Source organism: Notechis scutatus, chromosome 1, assembly GCF_049901735.1.
Source record: "Notechis scutatus isolate UNSWTSFEM ecotype Mainland chromosome 1, rNotScu1.2, whole genome shotgun sequence".
NCBI classification, from domain to species: domain Eukaryota; kingdom Metazoa; phylum Chordata; class Lepidosauria; order Squamata; family Elapidae; genus Notechis; species Notechis scutatus.
Window position 1 is genome coordinate 215,766,500 of NC_142009.1, and position 12,265 is coordinate 215,778,764.

The following is a 12,265-nucleotide window of genomic DNA, read 5'->3' on the forward strand; positions in this document are numbered from 1 at the left end:
GTATTCACTATACACACGATTGTGTATCATCTGACCCACCCATTGTGATCATTAAGTTTGCAGATGATACTACTGTATTGGGTCTCATGACAGGTGGAGATGAAACAGCGTACAGGGGGGAGGTTCAAAAATTACCCTCATGGTGCCTAGAAAACAACTTGCACCTGAACATCAGCAAGACAAAGGAGATGGTGTTAGACTTCCAGAAGAAGAGAGAGGAACCTGCCCCACTTTACATCGAGGGGGGCTGTGTGGAGAGAGTTTCCTCCTTTAAATTCCTGGGAGTCTACCTCTGCAAAGATATTACCTGGAAAATCAACACAACCCAGGGGCCAGAAAGGCCCAACAGAGACTCCACTTCCTTAGGGTGTTACGAAAGAATAAAGTGGAACAACGACTGATGATCTCCTTTTACCAGTCCACAATAGAAAGCATCCTCACATATTGCATTACGGTGTGGTATGCTGACTTGACAGCCACGGATAGAAAGACATTACAGAGGGTGGTGAGCACTGTTAGGGATAACATTGTTTTACCCTAACTGTTTTGGGTAAAGATAATAAAATGATGAATCATGGTTTGTCAGATAAAGTGTATGTGACTTTAAGCTAAAGGAATGTAATTAAGGGTGCAGCTGTAAAAGTATTATATAAGCAGCAAGGCACTCTCTGGCTCTTACTGGCTGGCTCATTGAAGACCGCATGTTCTTGCTGAAACGGGAGTGAAGAAGTGTGTTGATATTTCTCAACGGAGAGAAGATTGGACTGATTTATTGTAAGTGTACTGACATTGGCTATTCAACACGGACTTTGCAAATAGAGTATCCCTGACAAGACTTGACTGAAATTGATATATGACTACTGGACTGTTTACATGACTATGCTATAATTCCTAAATGGAATAAATTATAATTTTGATAGCACAAGCGTATCTGTATTTTTACTGCGTGTTAACGAGAAGGCTTATCTCACACATTTACCTGTCTTCCTATCTGACTTCGCTGCACGCTCTGTTTAGTTTGTTTTCCTTAACACCTGTTGGGAATCCAGGCTTAACACTGGTTATGGGCCCAGAGAGAATGCAAAGTCAGTTTAACTAGGATAAAAACAGGTTTATGTAAAAGGTGAGATTTTTGTGTTGTTACACGCTTACAGTAAACAGACAGCTGTGTTTTATCAATTATAGTTTTATATCCATATAGTGAAACATGGCACAAGTCATCTCACAAAGTTTGTCCCTTATATCCAAGCTGGATGGAACAAACTATGTTTCATGGTCTATGAAATGTAGTCTACTTCTACGAAGAGAAGGTCTGTGGAACATAATTGAATACCCACCAAACGTAGAAGAATGGGATCGTGAAGATGAGGAAGATAGTAAAAAGATAGAAGAATTTAAACACAAACATGAACAAGCACTTTGCATCATAGGACTATCATTAACTGATCAGCAGCTTGTTCATATACGGGAGAGCAAACTGCAGTTGGGTGTTGGCAAAAACTGAGGAGGATTTATGTCAGAGATAACGTTGGTGCTCACATAAATCTAACACGGAAGCTTTTCCGCACGTATCTCCAAAAGAATGGTGAAATGCTGAGTCATTTGAATACTATGCAAAGCATTTTTCAAGAACTTCATGAGAAGGAGTTAATTTTCTCTGAGCTACACCAGGTCTACATCATTCTATCTTCATTAGACGAAAGTTTTGATGACTACGTAATCTTCCTTGAAATTTCTCCAGGAGAAAAATCCATTGGGTGCAAATGGATATTTAAAGTAAAGACTGGAAATAATGGGAAAGTAACTTATAAGGCTAGGTTAGTAGCACAAGGATTTAACCAAAATGTATTTGACTATGATGAAGTATTTGCACCAAATCTTAAGGCTAAAACTTTAAGAGCAGCTTTAGTGTGGGCAGCTAAGAATAATTATATAGTTAACCATTTAGACGTAGAAACTGCATATCTGCATGCACCATTGCAGCATACAATATATTTGAAAAAACCAGTTGGCATAAATGATAATAAAGTAAATAGCAATGATTGTTGGAAACTCAAGAAGAGTTTATATGGATTGAAACAATCTGGCTATGAATGGAACCAATATATTGTGAAAGAATTAAACAATATAGGGTTTAAATCTGGTTTAGCAGATCCATGTATGTTTAAAAGAGAATATAATGGAATGGTGTCATTATTGTTATTATTTACAGATGATATTGCTTTTGATTACTAAGACCAATAATGAAGCTACTGAGATTATTTCATTATTAGCCAAAAGGATAAAATTAAAACATTTAGGTGAAATTAAAAGTATCTAGGATTGACAATTAATAAAACCACAAAAGGATTTAAGATATCTCAAGAGGATAAAATTTGACAATTAATTAAATTATATAAAATGGAACTTTGTAAGCCTGCAAAGACTCCAATGAGTCAGGAAATTTGCAAAATTGATGCTCAAAGTCCCAAATTTGATAAGACCATATATCAATCTTTGATTGGTAGCTTATCATATATAAGCAATTGGTCAAGGCCAGATATAGCTTATAGTATTAATCAGCTGGCACGATATAATAATGATCCACATCAATGTCATTGGCAAGCATTCAAGAGAATTTTAAGATATCTTAAAGGAACAATGCACCATGCATTGTATCTAGAGCCAAAAGGTGATTTGAATCTTAGTGCCTATGCAGATGCAAGTTTTGCAACTGACATAAACACTAGAAAATCAACATCTGGGATGGTTATATTATTTGGTAAGACACTAATAGGGTGGAGGTCAATCAGACAACAGCATATTAGCTTGTCAACGATGGAAGCAGAATTTTCATGTCTGTCATTACTATGCACTGACTTAATTCTGTACAAACAGTTATTATTAGACATGGGTATAACTGTTAAAGATTCTATTATTGTGTACGAGGACAACCAGGCAGCTATACAATTAGCTACTAATATTGCTGTAAAGACTAGATCAAAGCATACTGATTTAAGGTACTTAAATGTTAGAGAATCTGTTAAAAATGGTCTAATTAAACTTGAGTACTGCATGACGGAAGAAAATATTGTAGACCAGTTTACAAAAGCACAAGGTGTTGTAAAATTTAAAGAGAGTTGTGACAATTATGATTTGAAAGTGTAAATGGATATATTATTGTAATATTTATTATTATTACCCAAAAGGGGAGAATGTTAGGGATAACATTGTTTTACCCTAACTGTTTTGGGTAAAGATAATAAAATGATGAATCATGGTTTGTCAGATAAAGTGTATGTGACTTTAAGCTAAAGGAATGTAATTAAGGGTGCAGCTGTAAAAGTACTATATAAGCAGCAAGGCACTCTCTGGCTCTTACTGGCTGGCTTATTGAAGACTGCGTTCTTGCTGAAACGGGGAGTGAAGAAGTGTGTTGATATTTCTCAACGGAGAGAAGATTGGACTGATTTATTGTAAGTGTACTGACATTGGCTATTCAACACGGACTTTGCAAATAGAGTATCCCTGACAAGACTTGACTGAAATTGATATATGACTACTGGACTGTTTACATGACTATGCTATAATTCTTAAATGGAATAAATTATAATTTTGATAGCACAAGCGTATCTGTATTTTTACTGCGTGTTAACGAGAAGGCTTATCTCACACATTTACCTGTCTTCCTATCTGACTTCGCTGCACGTTCTGTTTAGTTTGTTTTCCTTAACACCTGTTGGGGAATCCAGGCTTAACAAGCACAGCACAAAACATTGTGGGCTGTTCCCTGATACCACTAGATGACATCGCTAGGGCTCGCTGCCTTAGAAGAGCAAGGAAAATTCTCAGGGATGACACACATCCCGGTCAGCACTACCCGTGGGCTGTCAGACCTCTGAATGGAAAATAACTTCATGTCAACATAATACGATAGACTTGCAGGGCTGGCACATTGTGCAACAAGGTCACATAGTGTAATAAGATTGGGACTGGGTTAGAGACTTCTTTCCTCACTGTGAGTTGTGTTGGGGTGTACGAAGGGAGGCTCAGCTAATCTCATTGTACATATGTTGTACTCTGACAATAAAGGTAATAATAAAAAAGTTGATTGACTGAATATTTGGTTCTTCAAAATATATTTTCCTTATTTCCTTCCTTCCTTCTTGCCTTCTTTCTTCTATTGATACCAATCAGGAACTAAAAGTGGCACAGATCATATTTCCCCAATTTTTTTTCTTTTCATATCTGTGAGTAGAAAAATAGTGACTGTAGAATATAGAAAAATAGTGAATAGTAGAAATATATAGAAAAATAGTGACTGGCTATTATAGTGAAAAACATTTAAAACCAGGTTTAAAAATATGTATTATATCATGTATTAGGCTTCCTTTTGGATAGTAAATTATTGTCAAATTATGAGCCTATATAAAGGGAAACCATTAAATAAAATATATAATATATAATGCATGTCTAAGACACAGTGTATATGCTTCAGTGTTAGTTTCTAACATTTTAGTATAAAAAGTAAGCAGCTAGTAGATTTAGCCTGATAAATGCGAGGCATTTAATCCTTCGCTTTCAACCTAAAAAGAATTAAATGATTCTCATGAGACGTTGCAAATCCATTCTGTGCAGGGGTGGGATTCTACCGGTTCTGTCCGGCTCTGTAGAACCAGTAGCTCTGAAGAGCAGCAGACATAGAACCAGTTCTATGCCTGCTGATGTTTTGGCCCACCTGCCCGCCTGGGCTCTTACCTGACCTTTATTTCCTGCTTTTTCAAGCTGAGCTGCCGTGCGAAGCACAGGTACGGTTGAAAAAGCAGGGGAAAAGTGCTTTTTTCAAATGCTGCTTCTCTGCATGCAGCGGTGTTCAGCTGTCCAGGCAGCAAGCTGATGACGATTTATAAGCATGTGCCGCAGCGTGCAGGGAAGCACATCTTAAATCACCGAATCTTGTAAATCAGCGAACCGGTAGTTAACCCTGTCGGATCCCAGCCCTGATTCTGTGTATAACTGAGTAATCAATGTTATACAAAAATGCATGAAAGAATAGAGATATTTTGGCAAAAATGAAAAAAAAATGTGCTAAATTAAAAAATTAACAAATGCATTGTCACATAAGCTTTTATGGATCACAGTGTATTTCATCAAATTATAAATTTATCATTCTTGAACAATACTTGTTTAATTGGGATAGTCTGTAACCTTAACAGAATAACAAAGTTGCAAGGGATCTTGGAGGTCTTCTAGCAGGAGACCCCATACTATTTCAGACAAATGGTTTTCCAATCTCTTCTTTAAAACGTTCAGTGTTGGAGCACCCACAACTTCTAGAGACAAGCCGTTTCACTGGTTGATTGTTCTGTCAGGGAATTTCTCTTTAGTTCTAGGTTGGTTATCTCCTTAGTTAGTTTTCATCCATTGCTTCTTATTCTGCCTTCAGGTGCTTTGCAACAATAGGTTGACCCCCCCTCTTTGTGGCAGGCTCTTAGATAACGGAACACTGCTATTATATCACCCCTAGGCGTTCTTTTCATTAGAGTAGACATAACCTATTCCTGCAACCATTCTTCATCTGTTTTAGGCCTCCAGGCCCCTAATCATCTTTGTTGCTCTTCTATGCACTCTTCCTAGACCTAGAGTCTCAACCTAATAGTAGAGAATATACTACGTATACATAAGATCTTAATCTGAATGTTCCACTTCTTTAGCTAAAGGAGAACAGGGAGCATTTGATAATCACTGATAATTATCAGAATACTCATTTATTTAGAAAATGCTTCATAAACTCATGTTCATATGCAATAATCTCTATACCTAAGAATACAAAAATACATTGAGTAGTCCTCAACGTATGGCCACAATTAACATCAGAATTTCCACTGTGAGTCTTTGCAATTGTAAGTCAAGTCAGGTCCAATTTTATGATAATTTTCTCAATGATTGTTAAGTGAATTTAAAAGCAAATATAGCTTTCCCAATGAGGTTTTTTTTGCCAGAAATTGGCAGAAAGGTAACAAATCGTGAACACATGACCACAGGGCAATGCAACCAGTCATAAATCTGTTGATCAGCACCCAAATTGTGACCACATGATCCGGGAGTGATATGATGGCTGTAAATCCGAATACAGGCCAGGTTTTTCCATGGCTGTCATAATTTTGAACCACTATTAAACAAATAGTCAAAAGTTGAGGACTACATGTATGCATAACATGCATCAGTATAACATTTATAGTCATAGGTAGCTGGAAGAAATGGATCAATGATCCTAACTAATAAGAACCTTCTTAAATATTAGATGTAAACTATTTGTTACATTATCACTGGAGTTTCCAATTTGATAACGGCCTTGCAATTATTTCATTCATGTTCAATGTACTATTTCGACTGGCCATGTAACCATGGCTATCAATTTATGAATGGGCAAGATTTCATGCAGGGCATCTCTAGCATCATTCTGATGCTCTCAAAATTTCAAATGTTCCCATTGACCAAAAATGGTTGGGGATTCCATTTTATCATGTTATGACATTTCTCTTATTGGATCAAACTACAACTTTAGCCAGTCAACTATATAGCATTTCAAATTCCATCCTAATTGTACAATCATTTTTCTTTATATAAGTTGCTTTATATAAGACAATCAGTAAATCACATTGCAAATGCCAATAAGTTCAATGATGCTAAAACATCTCAATTATTAGAGAGTGCTGTTTCATGCAGAATCCTCATAAAAATTAATGTACTGGACTAGCTTGTTTATTAAAAAACATAAATCAAACCAACCCAAAACAAGAATGAAATAGTTTCCATACAAACAATTTTTGTAATTAATTTGCAAAGAGACAAATGATATATATTCATCTAAATATATAATTAAACCTCATAAACCAAATTAACATTTCCAATACAAACCCAAAAAGTTTATTCAAATAATAAATAAACAGGATGTCCCAAATTAAGCAGTAAATTCCACTTTGAAGTCTACCATATAAATTGATGAGGGGAATTAAATGATCTAGTCAACCAATAAATTGGAAACAATCTTTTAATTTAGCTTTCCATTGTAAAAAAACAGAAATAATTTGGACATCAGCAATACCTTCTTAAACATTTGTCTTAGTTCCTTTATAGTGATGATATCTCTGATGAAGATAATGAACGCTCAGACCTTTGGAATCAAATACCTACCTACTTCAGAATATGCCACACTAAACTATTAGATTTAGTTCTGATTAAATATATAAAGGATTGTTCTATTAAGATCCTTGAGAAATACAGCAAACATTTTTAGCTTACGAACTATTTGAGTAGACAGAGAAGGGGTATGTGTGTGTCTGTGTGCGTGTGTGTCTGTGTGCATCACTGAGGTAAGTTATTTCTCCTTTCTGACTTCCATTAGCTATCTGAAGATAGAAATTTCTACTGTAATCAAAACCATTGGGTGCATCTAAGTATTCACCAATGCACTGTAATGTATATAAAGATTCTGTCAGTAATCCTGCCAAACTGGGGTTTATTGTTTGTTTTTTACTGAAATATTGTTTGTTTTTTACCTGAAAAGAAGACAATTCCAAATTTAACTGAATGCCATTAAATCCAATGTATAAACATGAAAAACATCTGGACTAAATTCCAGCTTCTACATGGTGCCCAGCTTAGGCTGCTAAAACCAATCTTGGAGTTTCTTTTTCCTGGTGTATGTGCACACGTGTCATCTTTGTGTGTAAATACATTCGTGTTTGTATACACCCTTGCAAAGACTACTCTAGACTAAAAGGATAGCCTAGGATGATGAAAAAAAAGGATTTGAAAATGTTTTAAAATAAAATATCCTATATTTTACAAATGTCAACTGTTTTAATTACACATAGCGGCTTTTCTTTCACTTATAGAGCGAAATACTCAAATACACACTTTCCCCTCCTTTCTTCCACTAGTAATAGCAACAATGAAGAAAAAAAGAGGGTGTAAAAGGGGTAAAAAGTGGGATGCTGCAGTAGGATGGGGAGGCGAATGTAATTTGGAAAAATCTGGATGGATGGAAACGGGGAAAAGGTAACTGGACAGGAAAGAAAGAAGCCTTTTTGAGATGTTATGAAAAGAAAGTTAAAATTCACTAGGCAGACCACCACTCCAAAGATTTAAGTTTATCCACAAAGCAATTCAAATGTTTTATAGCGGGTTTGAAGAGATGTGTCCTTCCTTCTTCTCCTTTTTTTTCAAAAGCCTCTTCTGTTCAGATAGAGAATGCAATTATCCACAGGTTATTTGAAGAATCACATCTTTTTAAGTGTCAAGATGCAAGTATAAACAAAAAGCAAACAAAAAAACCCACTTACATTCTTAAACAGAGAGGAAAATAATCATTAGGAATTACAGTTTAGTTAGTACTACTGATGTTCTTTATGCACCCTGTAAAAAAAGGCAGGTTTAAGCATTTCAGAAGATGGTTAGAGAGCTTTTTCCAGGACAAGAAATTGCACTTGTCTTTTGAAGAATTTGTTAGGAGCCAGATTCCCGTTAGTGGATGTAGCCACAGCTCAATGACAGAATGAATATATATTCTGTCAATATTTTTTTCAAAGCATCCTTAAGAGAAAATAAAGTAACATATTAAATGGTTGGACATGGACCAGTCTCTGTGATGATCATCTATGTTAAAAAAACAACAACCCTAGATCTTAAATTTCTAAGCCTACAATCCTTGCAAGCTACAGTAACCTAAAGGGGCAGTTTTACTGCTACCTTATCAAGCATGAGATTCCTGGCTATTTGATATTTATTTGTGGAAGTCTGACCTACAACCCTCCCAGTCTAAAGTCAGAAGGAATAAAGGATTCTGAGAGGTCAAGATGGGTGTTGTTAAAAGTCAAATGAAAACACAAGGCAAAACCAAAACCTTAAGGAAACTCAATCTGAAAAACAGCTGCCATGAGTAAAAACTAGGTGACATACATCTCAGTGCCCACAAACCTGTTTCCTGTGTCCACTTAAAGCCGTCATTGCTATTCAGTTTCAACCCCTTTCCACATCATGAACTGAACTGAAGAGATAGGAACTATTTTCTATTGCAACAGAAACTACAACAACATTTCTTCTTTATTTTGGAAACTTTTCAATGGCTGAGGTTTATAATAGAAGCACAGACACAAAAGAGACTTTCCCAGTGTGGAAGTTGGAAGGGATTCACCTCTATCCATGAATATTAAACAGAAACAGAACTTTATTAATATTTCTGTCTTTCAAATCACTTATGAAACAAAGCATGAGCATTTAGAGAAGCAGAACACAGAGAGAGAGAGAGAGTGTAGAGAAAACCTCCACAGAGGTTGAATTGAGTTTAGTCCACCATGGTTTTTCCCTGACTAGCTGTCAGCAATGCAGGCCAAACTTCAAAAGGCATGTTTCTGTAGAAGGATTTGTAAGGGTCCCACATGTATTATTGAACTTTGCCTGCTGACTTCTTTTGCTAAAATCATTTTCCTGGCAGCCCTCAGGGCAGTCTTAAGCAGAGACTGACAGTTGCATTTTGCTGCTATCTTCTGAAGCAAATTTGCATTGCTGTATTTCTGCCTACCACTTTTGTATTTCTCTTGGTATCTCTGGAATTCTAACTGCTCAGAAGTAAAGTGTCCCTTTTAATTTTCCCCAGATAAATTTGGAAGAATTTTATTCTATTTATTTTTGGCCAGGACTGACGAAAAAAGAAGGACTTGCATACCAATTATAACACTTCTCCATCTGAGTGAGACTTTCCTTTCTGCTGGGAGATTCTCTCTCTAATATCATCTGCCTGCTTCTCCCAAAGGTGCTTTTTTGAAGAAGCAACTGGACTTTCTGGTTTTTTTCTTTGAAGATGTTTCACTTCTTACCCAAGAAGCTTCGTGGATGAGAAGCAAAACATCTTCAAAGAAAATCCAGAAAGTCCAGCTGCCTCTTCAAAAAAGCATCTTTGGGACAACCATGACCTGAATGACTGAGAATCTCCATAGACATCTGCCTGCTTGCATGAGAAAATGGTTGGGATGAATTTGCCTGTCCAGTTGAGTATCAAATATATCTACCTAAGTTGGACACTTAGCAAGGGCATCAGCCTGACAACCAAATATAGATTAGTTTGCTGTACTGTGTTCACTGTAGCTACCTATGGTTGTGAAAGCTGGACCTCAAACAAACAAGACACAAAGAAAATCGAATTGTTTGAGCTGTGGTGGTGGAGAAGCCTCCTGCATATTCTTTGGACAGCAAAGGTGACCAACAAGCAAGTACTAGATCACATAACACGAGACATGTCACTAGAAGGCCAAATCACAAAGTTGTGCCTCTATCACTGTTGCCATATCATGCAGGGAAATTCACTGGAGAAAACAATTATGTTGGGTAGAATTAGCTGCAAAAGGAAATCAGGCCACCAAAGAATGCAGTGGCTGGATGCCATCAAAGCTGATACTAGCCAGAGCATAGAACAACTCAAAGAAGTAATGCAAGATCAGAAGATGTGGAGAGACTTGGCTCATGGAATCGCCAAGCATCAGATATGACTGAATGGATATCATCATCATCATCATCATCATCATCAAATTGGCCACTCAGGGAAGATTGGGGATTCTGTGGGAAGATGCATGCTATGAAGCACCTCAGGTGGCAGGGATCCTATACTCCATAATGGAACTCCTAGGGAGAAAAAAATATTGGGAATAATCTATAGAAGCAACTTGTGCCCTTCCCTGCCGGCTCACCCATTAATGACAGTTATGTGACTGTGGGCTGCTGCAACCACCACAAGAGCGAGTCAATCGCCAAATACCCAAATCATGATCATATGACCGTGGGTGTGCTGTGACAGATGGACATTCAAGGACCAGTCATAAGTACCATTCATTCAGCATCTTTATAACTTTGAATGGTAGTAGTTGCAAACCAAGAACCATCTGTACATCAGCCTTATCAGTGAGACCAGGCAGGAAATACGACCCGATAAACTCATTCTACTTTATTGTAAAGATATATTAACAAAATCTTTGTAAGTCTGAAAGTACAATTCTCCACATTCATAGGCCCCAAAACTGGGGTGGGGGGATGGGGAAGGTTACTTCTGAGTCTCTTGCATCATCCACCCAATGCTGACCCTTATCTGACCATTTCCTAGGTAGGGAATTCACTCCATCTTGCAAGGTCTTTCCCATATACTATTATACTGTATGTCTGGTGAAGTTTTCAGGGAAGTGACTAAATTTAGAATTTCATAGCTATTGCTTTCAGAAACCTCATGGTGTATTTGTAATTTAAATACTGTAATTTTTTTTTATTTTATTATCTTCAGTTATTGAACTCAACTTCTACCTTTTCCCCTTTTTATTCACACACACGTACACACAGACACACATGTATGCATCTATTTATGTATATACCTGGATACCTTGCCTATACAATATTTTAGCTGCTGACCTTAGGCTATAATAAATAATAATTACAAAAATATTTTTTCTTTTTTTACAGTTTATCAGTCCATGTGCAGTGGGTAAATTCCAGTGCAAAGCACACTCACTTCACAGGCAATTGGGTAATCCCTATCCATTTTGCACTATCACTTTTTCTCCCACGGAAAGCAAAAAAAAAAAAATACACAAATTGAAAATTGTAGCAAATAAAATGTGTATGTCAATTTTTAAAATTATTTTAATTGTCCTAAGTAATCTGAAAGACAGGTAGATGATGAATTTTGAAGCAGAGCTAACGAAGAAATATAGAATTCTGTCCATAAATAAGAAATATTATATGATCGTTTTTGAAGATATTCTCCACTTGCTTTTTTTCCTGCACTTGATTTTAAAATAATAAATATTCCTACATTATTATGATTCTCTTTCAAGTATTAAATTAAAAATCTTATTTTTGGCCGCATAGTCTTAGTATCATGTCTGTTTTAGAATGGTTTTTTCTTGTTAAGCTATTAAATAGTATGGTTTTTAAAAAATACTTTATAAAGGCTGCTCGGAGAATTTCATTAAAGAGTAATAAATATTACAAGAAATAACAAAGTAACGCTTGAAAGAAACTAAAACCCACTATTTTTTACATATAAATATGCTTGGGTTGGACTCAAATATGTCATTGTGCATTGATTGATAAATATAGCTCATTCTGAGTTTTTGTTCACAGCAGATTTTTATTTTCCACAGACAGAGAGTTCAAAAACTCCCCCCCCCCCAAAAAAAAACTATTTTCTCATCTTTCACTATCCTTCATACACAAAATAAATCAGGCAGCACAATAC

At 36.2% G+C, this 12,265-nt stretch overlaps 1 protein-coding gene across 4 annotated transcripts in view; it reads right to left on the reverse strand.

The window, feature by feature from the left end:
* Positions 1–12,265, reverse strand: part of KALRN (kalirin RhoGEF kinase) — a 554,985-nt gene that overhangs the window by 283,798 nt on the left and 258,922 nt on the right. The gene's annotated exons all lie outside the window — the stretch shown is intronic.